Source organism: Oculina patagonica, chromosome 13 (genome assembly GCF_052425735.1).
Source record: "Oculina patagonica isolate OP01 chromosome 13, crgOcupat, whole genome shotgun sequence".
Classification (NCBI taxonomy): domain Eukaryota; kingdom Metazoa; phylum Cnidaria; class Anthozoa; order Scleractinia; family Oculinidae; genus Oculina; species Oculina patagonica.
In genome coordinates, this window is record NC_135770.1 from 5,693,723 (window position 1) to 5,706,772 (window position 13,050).

Here is a 13,050-nt window from a genome sequence, read left to right on the forward strand (position 1 = left end):
CTGCCAATTCATTAGAGCCCGGTACATCTTCATCACGTAACACAGGATCACGAAAAGTATAATAACAATCACAAACTCTTGAATGGGAAGCACCATTTGTGACTGCATACTGATGGAAGATTCAGTTATCATATGATTTGCTCGGAACGTCAACTACCGTCGTAGTAGTGGTAGTAGTAGTAGAGGTAAATTGGCAAAACTGAAACATTACAATGAGGGTCTACAACCAATCAGGAGTTGACGTACAAAAAAGGGTTTCCCCGTAAAAGCTTTCTGATTGTTCCAGTTCACCAATCAGCTGATTCCTTTTAAAAAAGAAATCAGCTGATTGGTTCAGCTGAACTTCGCGCGTACGGGCATAAACACCAGAAACCCATGAAAACAAGGAATGGACTGGACTGGATTGAACTGGATTGGATTTGTAGAATATGAATTTGTAAAATATGGATTTGTAAAATATGAATTTGTAAAATATGGATTTGTTAACCATGGATTTGTAAAATGTAGATTTGTAAAACATGGATTTGTAAAATATGGTTGGATGTACCCGGGAAGGAAACTCATGGCCCGCAAACCTTTTAAATGGGAAATCGTAAAGTTGGCTCGGGGGTAGGGTGACCCTATGGGGCGAGCCAACTTTTTCACTTGCATGTAAACACTTCGGCTTTTTTTGACTCACCTACCAGTGACAACATGTCGGACTCCAGATCGAGCGGTCTGCACTGTGTTGTGTTCTTGGGCAAAACACTTAACTCCCATGGTGCCTCTCTCCACCCAGGTGTATAAATGGGTACCGGTAACATAATCATGATAATGATAAATGATATAATAATATAATGCTGGAGGGTACCCTGCGATGGACTAGCATCCCATTCAGGGGGGATCGAGTAGAAATATTCCTAGCCGCTTAATGCTACCGACACTGGGATAAGTTCCGGCAGTATGGGCCTTTTTTGTTTTTGGTCCCAGCATGGCTCGAGGCTTTCCCCACCAGGGACAACTCTGGACATGCAGAGCATGCGTGACATGGCCAACTTTTCTCATATAAACGCTCGTTAAAAGATGGCTCGAGGGAGAGGGTAACACTCCTACCAGGGAGTAGGGAAGCCGAACGCACGGTGAAGGCACGGGAAAAAACGTCAACGGACGCCAAATCACTGGAAACGCATAGAGGAAAGCACTAGAAAAAACGAGAGAACGCAAAGGTGTAAGCACGATAACTCACCGGAATCAAATGCGTGGAATGCGAACGCACGTTCGAAAGTACAGGGGACGCACATTGTAATGTTAAAAGTGCAACAGAACCTACGGGCACGCGGCAAGGAACGCACCTAGTGGGCATAGGGAACGCAAGCGTAAAGGAAGGCAACGCAAAACAAACTCACTGGAAACGACCTAGTAAACGCACATAGAAACGAGAAGTGATAGCCCCATCCAAACGGACGCAATATTTGAACGCAACATATCGTAACATTGTTGGCTCATGTGAGATGTTGGGAAGGTGCTGCCCAAACGGACGCAACAGTTGAACGTAACATAGCGCAACATTGTTAAGCACAACATGTTGCAAGCATTTGGCCACCCTGTTGCAATATATTGCAGCATGTTGGATGGCGCAATCCGAAATGGTGCGCATGCCCCGGCGCAACAATGTTGCTCGAACGTGGCCAATCGAATACAACATCATGCAACATCCAAAAATGTTGCGAGATGTTGGCATGTTGCACCAGGGTGGCCAAACGATTGCAACATGCTGTGCGCAACAGTGTTTGGGATATGTTGCGTTGAAATATTACGTGCGTTTGGCCGGGCCTTAACTCTCAAGAAGGCTGTGGACGCACGTTGTAACGTACTTAGAAGCGCATAAGGGAAGCCGCAGATAACGCATGGAAACGCCGTGGAAAACGCACCGGCGACGCATGGCCGCAAGGCATGGCAAGGCAGGCCAAATTCACTAAAAGTGCACAAGGAAGCGCTCACTGGGTGATTGCCGTAAAAGGACATGCAAGTGGAACACAAAGGGAATGCAAGAGGAGATGGATTAGATAGGAAAACTCACATGAAATGCAACATAAATGCAAGAGGAAATGCATTTCACGTTCATTCTGCCATGCGTTCCTAGGGCAAACACCTATGCCTCTAAACTGTGCATTTCTGTGCGTTACCCGCGTGTTCCATGCAGGTTCTTTCATGCCTTTTCTTCTTTCTCTGTGACTTTCCCCTGCATTTCCTTCTGCATTCCCCTCTTTTTCTGTTGTGTTCCCTCCTGCAACGCCCGTATGTTATCTGTGGCTAAAACGACACAATATTTATTAAAATTTCTAACACAAAACCGAGTTTCGAACATCCTCCTCCTCTTTTATTAAACCTGTTGTTTACTAGATTGTGGTACATCTAAGTTATGTCCAAACTTTAACCTTTCCATCCCACCCACAGCTTGCTACACAGCTGGGTAGGGTGGGGTGGTAAGCGACATCCATACATGGCGCGGAGTGAGCGTCGAGTGTCCTTATCACACGAGATGTAAAATGATCGTAGAAAAAGATTTTGCCGTCCGCTGAGCCAGAGGAAACTATTCTACCATCAGGGCTGAAATCGCATCCAATATGATAACCACTCACCTGAAAACAAATGAATTACCAATCAAGTGTTAAAATTACGTGTTTAGAGCGATTTGCGCTTAAAACGGTGCAAAGTTTCGCGTTTGAATTGGTTTTGATAAATTCCGAGCCACTTTCTGAGTCAATCAGAAGTATGACCGGAAACCAATCGTGACTCGCATCGCAGTTATGTGTCGCAGATATTTAACCTGCCAAGAAGGAGCTTTTCGAGTTACAATCAATCTATGTACTTCTATTTCGCATCTACGAGAGAATTCCAGGCTTTCGCATGATCTTACAATTGAAGTTCTAATATATGTCTGAATTTATCAAAACCGGGTCAAAGAAAAGTGACGTTAGTATTCTTGAACAAGTACGTTACTGCGCGAATTGGCTTAAAACGCCACAAGAAAGGGAAAAAAAAAAGAAATACAGCGCTGAAAGGTAGAGGAGAGAGAGGAGAAGAGAAAAAAAGACTGACATTCCCTTAAGTTTTTATATCATTGAGTTTGGAGATAGTTTCTGGCGAGAAAAAAACGCGTTTACAGCGATTTGCGCTTAAAACGGTGCAAATTTCCTTGACCTGGTTTTGATAAATTCAGACATATATATATTTCATATACCGTATTTTCTCGATTAAACGCCGGGCCCCGAATAAACGCCGGGTCTCCAAGTTGTGTTTGAAAATATACCCCTTAAACAATTATTAAAGGTTTAATATGCTTTTAAAATAATGTCTAATTATATAGCTGTCAAAAATAATGAATAAAAATCATTTCTTAGAAACATAGGGCTTGAAAAAACTCCTGAATTCAAATAAACGCCGGCCCTATCGGGCCAAGTTTGAAATAAACGCCGGGGGCGTTTAATCAAGAAAATACGGTATTCACTATTATATCTGCATCGCTCTTCTACAGGCATATTACGAACTCGCTAAGTGACCTGCTCCCAGTTAGCACTACGCCGGTATCGCCGAGGTCATGGTTTGGAATCCCGTTAACGCCTGAATGTTTGAGGCCTTTTTCGCAACCGATGGTCTTTCAAGCATTAAATCTTTCATCCACAGTTATACTGTATATATGTAATAAATCTTATATTATGAATCCAGTAAGGTAGGCGCAGTCGAAAACCTTGTCCAAACAGATCAATCGCCGTGAAACCGAGAAATTCCTTTAGATTACGGTCAAACCATTCAACCATTTTTAAATTTTTTCTCACAACAACTAAGAGACTTGACACTTAACTTCCCCAGCAAAGGAAAGGACAACCTGGCCTGGTAACGAGCCTAACTCAACTCGCGCGCCCTGCGTCATAAACGCTTATTGTGACGTCAAGCTCTCACTTTGCTCTTTTTCGCGGAACGAACAAGCTGTGCGTTTTTCGCGGGAAGAAAAACGTTTTGTTGTAAGCATGAAGTTGATATTACCGCTTACGATTTTCTTATTGCTTTCATACCTTACATATCCTGCTAAACGAGAAGGTAAGATTTGTTCGCGCTTTTAACTAGTTTTTCTTTCTCGTTTTTTCGTTTCGCACTTCAAAGAATCTAACAATGATTGCGTCCTTCTCGTAATGAAAAGTTTTTTTAGAAAATTTCATGTAATTTCTCTCGCTGATAGGAAAAAAGATACAAGCCTCTAAAAACAAGCGGATCTTTTACGATGGCAAAGTTTTAACCTTTTCTTCATTTTTCAGAGAACCAAACATCTCTGATTGCCATGGTAGTATTCCAGGGTGTTACGCGCGTGCGTTTTTTTACATTGTTTTCAAGCGCGCGCTTTAACGGTTACTTTAATTTAAGTCCACTCGGCATAACGCATTGTTTTTTTTATAAAGTGCTTATCAGGCGTCTAAAGTGGCATTCTCAAACTCATCAGGATACTCGGTCTTAATTTGCATAGATTTTTACCTTGTGGCCCTCGTATCTCTTAAACTTGTTCAGCTTGTAAGGTTTTCTTGTTGAGAACAAAGCAATGTAGTCTCCGTTTGACTGCGCCACAAAGTGTGATTCAGTTGGGTGAACCTTTAAACAAGTACAGGTAAATGCTTCCTGAAAATAGAAATACAATACAATGTTTAATGTGGTCATTACACTTAGCCATGGTTTCGATGCGTCCCGCAGATATGGTTAGCAAAATCTGCAGGAACGCACCAGCTAGTTCACAGGTAAGCCACAAAGAAAAAAAAAAAGAAAAAAAAATTCTTCAAAGCTTTAAAATATATGCGACCCATGAATAAAAAACGTAAGTTTATAAATTACTATAAGTGAAAGGTTAACAAATGTTAAGATTTCTTGACTAAAATTTGTTTAAAAAATAAGTGACATCTTATTAAATCAGATATACCTTATTACATGAAATTTTCGCGACACGTCAATTTCGCGATTTTGAGGTGCGCATATTTCGCGACACTTAATTTTCGCGATTTTGCGAAAATTTTGAATCACTTTAATTTCGCGTTTTTGAGTAAGACACAATTTACATTTCCTTGACAATATTATTTTACATGCCTGTTGAACTAAAAAAAAAACAACTTCATCAAACTAAGGAACAGTAACGTCAAAATTAACAAAACCACAAGGGTGGGCCTAAATCTCGGCAATAGCAACAACAGAGTAGTTCTCACAATGTCTACAAGTAGGTCATGCCTGTACGCGAGTTATTGTTCTTGAGTCAATTGACGACAACATCCATTTACATTGAAAATTCCTTCTTTCAGTGGTAATAAACTGATTCCTTCTTGATTATTGACATAATGTCTGTCACTTAATTTTCGCGTCATTTTATGTTCGCGACACTTATTGTTCGCGTCACTTTAATTTCGCGATTTTTTTGGAATCGCAAAATTCGCGAAATTAACGTGTCGCGAAAATTTCATGTAATAAGGTACAACTATTTACAAATGACGGCTTATAGCTACAGCATGCAGTGTCTTTCTAAAGGTTTTATAACAAAGTAAAGATCAGACGAAGTCTGAGTGGCTGTTCCTTATTTTTTGGGCAAAGTATCGCCAAGATTTAAGCCTGTGCTTGGAAATATGCACTTTCGGTAGATTGAGAATGTTTTGTCCTCTTAAGTTAAGAAAAAGATAACAGTACTAGATAGCAATAGATTCTTCCATGTACCGTATTTTCTCGATTAAACGCCGGGCTCCGAATAAACGCCGGGTGTCCAAGCTGTATTTGAAAATAAACCCCTTAAACAATTATTAAAGGTTTAACATGCTTTAAAAATAATGTCTAAATATATTGCTGTCAAAAATAATGAATAAAAATCATTTCTGAGAAACATAGGGCTTGAAAAACTCCTGAAATCAAATAAACGCCGGCTCTATCGGGCCAAGTTTGAAATAAACGCCGGGGGCGTTTAAACGAGAAAATACGGTATTTTTGGTTTTGTTTGTTTGTTGTTATTGATTTAACTGTAGATATTGGCCAAGAAGTGGAAATCTAACAATATTCACTGCTGGAACGAGCACCTTAAAATGAGTAAAATGGCCAAGTTTAACAGCCATAGAGCTATTTTTGATTGAGTGTTGTAAAACCAAAACCAAAATTATCACTCTGGCTAATCACAAAAGGACACAGAAAAGCCAGTGAACCAATCAAAACTCGAAGCATAAATTATTATGCATGTAGCTGGCACCAAGCATGGGAAAATGTATGTGAGTGAGTCATGATTGGTTTTACTTCTGATTTGATGAGAAATTAACCATTCACTAAGAGTAGTGATGCAAAACCAAAGCAAATGCAGGTTACTTTTGACACCCAAGTGAAGATCGCCCTATCTTGCAAAATAGCTTAAATGCGATTCTACAAAGTGCGGAAATGTTACAGACTTTTGTATGCTGGGGGGGGGGGGGGGGGTACAAACTTGCCCTTCGGCATACAAATGTCACTCAAATTTCCTGAATTAACAAATCTGTAACTTAATGATTTTACAAGACATGACTTGCAAAATTAGCTATATTGCCAATTTCAATTTGTTTGTGAAATACTCCCATGAAAAGTTTCATTTTTAGACATTATATTTATGGACAACTTCAAATATTTTGAAATAATAATAGATTCCATTTCCAGTTGTAACTGATTTTCAAAAATGTGATAGTCAGCACTACCTACCAGTTAACCAGTAAATTAGATAGTTCAGTTAGGCAGTTAGTTAGTCACTTAGTTAAGTTAGTTAATGAGTTAGTTTTTCATTTAAAGATTTTAATGATTCTTAGCTTTTATTTCCATTTTTACTGCTCATCTATTTTATTTGTTAGTATTTCCTTTTATCACTGATGTAAATTTTTAAAGTAAATTTCACTTTTTAATAATATTTTTACTGTAAAGTGCCATGAGCCATGGATATGGCGCTATATAAATCTTTTATTATTATTATTATTATTATTATTATTATTATTATTATTATTATTATTATTATTACCTTAAAATTCCTTTTAAAAACCCATAATTCTTTACACTTAACAGAAAATCTGATGACATTTTTGTAATTTGCACATAATTTTACTTTAGCAAGGAAAATTATACACCATTTGGGACAACATTTCGTCAGTTTCTTCAAACCTTCAAAGTGAGCAACAAAGATATTAAATTGCATCCCTCCTAGAACACGGAGGGTCGTGGGTTCAAATCCCATCTGGAACTCGGATTTTTTTCCGAGTTCGATGCTATTTATATCTTATTTAGTTTCTTCAAAATCAGGAAATTAGCCTCCAGAAATACCAGTACCTTAAGATAAGCAGGGCCACTTTTATTACATTTAGTTTGAATGTGTCTTTTATTTTGTATGTTAACCTAGCTTCTCTTCCTAATCCATCCTCTTTATAAAAGAATTTCACTTAGCCTGCTATTAACATACCTGGTAAATTTGATTTGATAATATTGCTGTTGATCTAAAATCCCAGACCATGATCCCTTTGTCTGTAGAATTCCGTCTCACTACCTCAGCAGCAGAAATAAATTCCTCACCTCCAGGGAGGAATGCTATGTCCTGGACTTGGCCAAAAAATGCTGAGTAAGTTGAGGCAACCTGTTGACAAAAAACAGTCACATTATAAGTTGACTGGTGCCTCTATCACTCTATTAAAATGATAAAAAGAAATTTTTCAATGTGCTGTTTAATAACATGCAAACCTGCAAATTCTGAGCTTTATAGATGTTAACAATTGTTGCATTTAATCCTGCAATCAATCAACTTAGCAGAAATCAGGTCGGCCAGGGGGTAAGTGTATACTAGTATACCTAAAAAGCATGTACCCAGTATACCCAAAATTTCCCTTCAAAATCACGCAAAATACCAAAATGTGAAATAACACAGTATACCGGTACTTTATACCCATAAAAGGCCCAATTTTAGGTAAAATACAGTATACCCAGTTTAAAATGCCCCAGTATACCGTATACCTAAAAACCCTGACCTAAGTTAATTTCAATGGGTTACAAGGGTTTTTTAAGGGGTGCGGTGATTGGTGGATTTTGATCCAGTTTGTTTGTTTGCTTGCTTTCAAGTTTGTTTGTTTATTTTGGGATCAATCATACTTTGGAGAGGGGTTGGGCAATAACCAAAACAAAAATTCCTGTGCAGCAATTACGAGAACAAAAGAAAACTAAGCCTTCTTTGTGAGGCACAAAAATACCTAACAACTCAAAAAATTAATCCTACACAGAACTGAAGTTGACATAAATATTTTGTTAGAAAAATCCCCCCCCCCCCCCCCCGATCCCCTCTCCTGAAAAATTTAATAGATTATCCCTAACGGTCTGTTGGTTGCCATGGTAATCTTAATAATTATTAAAATTACTATTAATAGTAATTAACTAAAAATTATTGTTGCCAGTGTAAAAAGCAACCATTACTACTGTTAAAATGTCAAAAACCATCCAAGCCAGGCTTGAAAAAGTTAACAGCATCACAACACCATTAAAGTCCATAATTTGACTGTGACCTCCCCTAGAAAATTAAACCATTATTATTGTTGGGATTTTCTATGATCAAATTTCATTTTTGAGCTTTTCTCAGGAATGACTTTAAAACAATGACAGTGCAGCTTTAACATATTACATACTTACATTTCCGGTTCTTGTGTCCCAGCATAGAATGGCAGATTTAAATGTCCCAGCTAGGAAAAGGGCAGGTTCTGTGGGATGAAACTGAACACAGGTCACATAGTTCTTGTGTGAAAATGCTTTGATTTCCTGACCTGTCATAAAAAAAAGCAAGTGGTCTTAGTTTGATAATAATACAAACTAAATTGACAACATGTCTCGTAAAATTTTCAGGAAGGGTTAAAATGGCCTATACCTTACAAAAAATATCATAGAAGCAGGGAAGAATACGCTTGCTTGCTGAATGCAGCAGCAATCGTGTTTCCTACTATAAAGAGAAGCCTTGAGCCAAGTGGTCCATACTGCGGGAGCTTATCCCTGTTTTGATAGCATTAAGCAACTAGGAATATTTCTATTCCCCCCTGGATGGGATGCTAGTCCATCACTGGGTAACCCCAGCATTTTTTCGCTAGTACCCATTTATACACCTGGGTGGAGAGAGGCACTATGAGAGTAAAATGTCTTGCCCAAGAACACAACACAGGGACCCCAGCCAGAGCTCAAACCCAGCTCGAGTTTGATTATTCATCATACCATAAATACGCCAGGGCACTTTAGTTTGTTTTTAATACCCCAAAAAATCCCCTATTTGAATCAAGTCACCCAAAAAAATACTTGCCAAATTTTCCAACCCAAAAAAATCCCGGAATCGAAAATTTCAAACCCAAAAAAATCCTTCGATCATCCCAGTAATTTACAAGCCGGAGTACCCCCCCTGGGCTCCATGGTAGCCTACTATAAAGGCCAATTTACACAGTATGATTTCCTTGCATGCCGTCAAGCTTACAACAGGCCCATGGCATGACTTAGGACCATTTACATGAGTGCGCGTCTGTCGTAAGGATGTGGTAGGTTGATTTACACAATACAATTTGTGTTGTAGTTGTGGAAAAAATGTCTTACATGCAATAATCATAGTCAAATTGTACCATACATTTCACCCCAAATGTCATTACCTGTTTCCAAATTAAAAAGTCTTGCAGTTTTATCATATCCACAACTCAAAACTTGCGATCCACACAAGCTCCACCTAGAGTCTTTGACAGCTTCAGTATGACGTGTTAATCTTCGGGTACAGGCCCCGCCTTTGTGTGTGTCCCAAACACTGACCACGTGATCCATTGATGCAGACAACAACAAGTTACTCTCAGCTGGATTCTATCTGACACAGTTGACCCCCTGCGAATGTCCTTCAAGATTTAACTGCAGCTGTTTAGGTGGTCTGCACACAAGATCTGCAGTCTTTCTGCTTGAAATTTCAGTTTTTTGCTCAGAATTAAGTGTAACCCCTTTCAATGAACCATCACAAGCATTCTTTTCTAACTGATGATTTCTTGAAAGCATTGAAGCCGAGGTTGCAGCATTTGTTTGAGTCAATTTCTCTCTTTCTCTTTTCGACACGTAAGGTTTAACACTCGCCCCCGAAATGGTCACATTTGTATTCGTTCTTCGTGCCACTGGTCCGACGAAAGATGGAGTATTCTTGTTGTGGTTAGCCTGGTTAACAACTTGGTCAACTTGCCACTCGAAGCGATCCGAGTGATTCGATACACTAGTACTGCAAGTCGTAATTTGTTTTGATTCAGAGACGTTCCTTCCAAGTATTCCACTAGCATTTGAAGGTTTCAGAGAAGGTTTAGTAAGCATTTTACCTTCTGGCTGTCCGATGTTACTTGCTTCTCGAACACTGTTTCTCAGATCATTTTCTGCTGACTTTCGTTTCTTGCTTTTCGGTGACTCGTCGCTTTCATCGGAAGACGAACTGCTATCGTAAGCACATAAACTCTCCATACCTCGCTAAGATCTTGTGGTGATGTGAAGCGATTTATTGGTGAACAATGCGGCGCGCAGAACAATCATCATGCCTCACTGGCCGGCCGCCATTTTGGCATAATTTGTTCCCAGGGTCTCTCGAGATCTCTTAGGACTACCAACATAACACGACATAACGACAAGGTCACGCAAATGCAAAAAAAAAATCCTCACGTTGATGTTTTATGTCACCAGTGTGAACAAAACGACATAACGACATAGTTGAAACATAATAACATAAGGAAAGAACTTAACTTTTCTTTTTGTCGCAGTATGTCCATGTGGTTATGTCCCTAGTGTGAACCAGGCCTTAGACCAGCCCCTGAACTCTTCCTTCCGTGCACTGTGTATTGAACTCCTCGTTGATCTGAACCCCAGGCGCTAGTTATCCCGGACTCTCTCTTCTTGCGCTTGGATTCAATTGCCACGCGGGGGGGGGGGGGGGGGGGGGGTTCAGGGGCTGAACTAGAGATCTCTTGATTCAAGATGGCGGAAGCACCCGTAAGCTAAACCGGAAGTAAGCTTTTGGCGAGACTAAAAACAATGAAACAAGGTAGTAAAGAAATTATTCAACATGACACGAGCGTGGGACAAAGAAAAAATCTGAGTCCCCGACGGGAATCGAACCCATGGCCTCCCAGATACCGGTTGGGCGCTCTAACCAACTGAGCTACGAGAGACTAAAGTCGAAAGTGAGGCGTGACAATTCGTAAAACGCGATTTCCCGCTTTGAAAATTGACTTTTTGACCTTGACTTTTCAAATATAATTGAAAATTGAATTTCTACATCGACTTTTGATTTTTGATTTGGACTTTTCACTTTGAAGATCGACTTTTGATTTTGACTTTACACTTTCGATAGTCACTCTCGGCCACGGTATTCAGGAGCAGAACGAAAAGTCCAGTCCCGAGTTCTGTTTTACCTTTTTTTCTTTATTTAGCTGTAAATTTAGTTCACATTGCTGTTTGGTTATTTTGTCACTATTTCTCCTGATCGAGTGTTCGAGAATGCGTTCTTGAATACGAGTGCTTTTGTTTTCTGAAACAAAAGCTGTTCTAGCTGAGGGAAACTCCTGCCCTTAGGGCATGTTGGCAGTTTTTTTTTCATAGTTGCTGCTCAATCATTAAAGCCTGGTTCTGATATGATCGTCCCGATCGTCTCTGTCGCTTCTGTCGCTTCAAAAAGTTTGCTTGCTCCAATCACCTCAGACTTTGCAAACGACAGAAGCGACAGAGACGATCGGGGCGATCATATGAGAACCAGCCTTAAGGCATCTGAGTATACAAGTTCGCAGGTGGTCTCGTCATTAACGTGACTGATACCTTGCATGTTTGAGTAGAGCCGATTTAAAAAATTACAGAAACATGGTCGATTATAAAGGCTGATCGAAACAAATCTCATCCATATATAAAAACTGAGCTCATGTCTTTATTCTAGAGAGCAGTAAACTACAATCGATAGACCTCGACGTTTAGTCGTTCCATGTCATTAACTCTGCGCTCAGATAAAGCAAATTTAAATTACAATAAGAAAACAACACTGACCGTGAAATAATTCACATTAATTCCCTCTAAAATATAGTATATAGTAAACAGTTTCTCAGTACAAAGCCGGTACAATTTTCTGTGTATTCCATGCCCCTCGGCTATTTGTAGTGCTGAACTCCTGAAAGTCTTGCCTCATGCCAGTATTTAATCCTCGAAAAAGCACAATTCGCATAGGAAACCCCTGTTTATCCTACGGAAATATGAAAGAAAAGCTTCAGAATCCAGCTGCCTTACTTTTCTTATAGCAGTGCTTTTAGATTTTTCTATCTCAAAAGTATTACTCAACTATTTAAAATTATTGAAAAGTATATATGAATGACCGCTGCCATTCGGAATTTTACGGCCCCCTTATAAACTAAACAACATAGGAGAAGTCAGAAAAAAAAAACAAGAGTTGAGCTTATTTCAACTGTACGCCTCTGTAAGCTTCTGTAAAGCTAAGTAAAGGTGCATAATTTGGTTCTTTACGGTAGTTTTACGGCGACTCAACGGAGCAGTTAGTTCCATGTCGTGCTTTGGTTTGATAATAAAAAGTGGTCTCAAATTAAAAATAAAAGAATATTAGAAAGAAAATTAGAAGAAAAACAATATACACCTACTTTTAGCTCTAAAAATGTTAATAACCTTGGCGTTCGTCGTGTTCTCTGGGAATCTGGCGACTGCGCTGTACGCTGTGATTTTGATTCTCCTCGTCAGTTCTACTCAAGCTTAGCCCCCTGGCTGCCACAGGCTGTTTTGGTTGATTCTCCTCCACTCGTGGCTCCCGATTCATTACAATCGTGCAGTAGATTTTGATCAAGTAGCACAGGGCCACAAACAGTAAAACAACACACGCTAGGTTGGAAAATTCTTGAATGAGAGCCATGAAACGACTACTTCAGGTAAGATCTGAAAAATGTTGTTGTCACTAGTGCGAGTATGTCTAAATGACGACCGTAGGTCGGCACAGCCCACAGTTATCTAACCGTAACATATGCA

General features: G+C 39.5%; 2 protein-coding genes and 2 pseudogenes across 4 annotated transcripts in view; 1 reads left to right on the forward strand and 3 right to left on the reverse strand.

The window, feature by feature from the left end:
* The window catches only part of LOC144636854 (uncharacterized), a 148,505-nt gene that overhangs the window by 28,870 nt on the left and 106,585 nt on the right, over nucleotides 1-13,050 (forward strand). The window lies entirely within an intron of this gene.
* Nucleotides 1-13,050, reverse strand: part of LOC144636852 (uncharacterized) — a 140,866-nt gene that overhangs the window by 22,327 nt on the left and 105,489 nt on the right. The gene's annotated exons all lie outside the window — the stretch shown is intronic.
* LOC144636822 (WD repeat-containing protein 25-like) overlaps nucleotides 1-13,050 on the reverse strand; it is a 68,144-nt pseudogene that overhangs the window by 12,696 nt on the left and 42,398 nt on the right. The window lies entirely within an intron of this gene.
* Nucleotides 2,334-10,582, reverse strand: LOC144636821 (WD repeat-containing protein 25-like; annotated as a pseudogene). The gene is made up of 5 exons (XR_013567628.1): nucleotides 9,669-10,582; nucleotides 8,677-8,807; nucleotides 7,466-7,636; nucleotides 4,510-4,650; nucleotides 2,334-2,621 (listed from the first exon to the last, which is right to left on the reverse strand). The product of XR_013567628.1 is annotated as a WD repeat-containing protein 25-like (transcript).